Source organism: Ovis canadensis, chromosome 1, assembly GCF_042477335.2.
Source record: "Ovis canadensis isolate MfBH-ARS-UI-01 breed Bighorn chromosome 1, ARS-UI_OviCan_v2, whole genome shotgun sequence".
In the NCBI taxonomy this organism is placed as follows: domain Eukaryota; kingdom Metazoa; phylum Chordata; class Mammalia; order Artiodactyla; family Bovidae; genus Ovis; species Ovis canadensis.
The window spans coordinates 226,636,913-226,637,861 of NC_091245.1; positions in this window are offsets into that span (position 1 = coordinate 226,636,913).

Sequence of the window (949 nt, forward strand, 5' to 3'; positions counted from 1 at the left end):
ATATGCAGAAGACAGCATCCTTATGGCCAAAAGTGAAGAGAAACTAAAAAGCCTCTTGATGAAAGTGAAAGAGGAGAGTGAAAAAGTTGGCTTAGAGCTCAACATTCACAAAACGAAGATCATGGCATCGGGTCCCATCACTTCATGGGAAATAGATGGGGAAACAGTGGAAACAGTGTCAGAGTTTATTTTTTGGGGCTCCAAAATCACTGCAGATGCTGACTGAAGCCATGAAATTAAAAGACGTTTACTCCTTGGAAGGAAAGTTATGACCAACCTTGATAGCTTATTGAAAAGCAGAGATATTACTTTGCCGAATAAGGTCCATCTAGTCAAGGCTATGGTTTTTCCAGTGGTCATGTATGGATGTGAGAGTTGGATTGTGAAGAAAGCTGAGCACTGAAGAATTGATGCTTTTGAACTGTGGTGTTGGAGAAGACTCTTGAGAGTCTCTTGGACTTCAAAGAGATCCAACCAGTCCATTCTGAAGGAGATCAGCCCTGGGTATTCTTTGGAAGGAATGATGCTAAAGCTGAAACTCCAGTACTTTGGCCACCTCATGCAAAGAGTTGACTCATTGGAAAAGACTCTGATGCTTGGAAGGATTGGGGGCAGGAGGAAAAGGAGACTACAGAGGATGAGATGGCTGGATGGCATCACCGACTCAATGGCTGTAAATTTGAGTGAACTCTGGGAGTTGGTGATGGACAGGAAGGCCTGGCGTGCTGCAATTCATGGGTTCGCAAAGAGTTGGACACGACTGAGTGACTGAATTGTACTGAAACTATGGTGGAGGTAATGAACGTATTGGTGACCTTCAAAAGTTTGCATGCATGTACTGCTACACTCACTGCCCCCAACCCTGCAACAGGCCACCACTGACCCATGCCCCCACTGGAAACTCCTAGACACTCCCGGGCAAGTCTGGGTCTGTCTTTTCTTGGGTCAT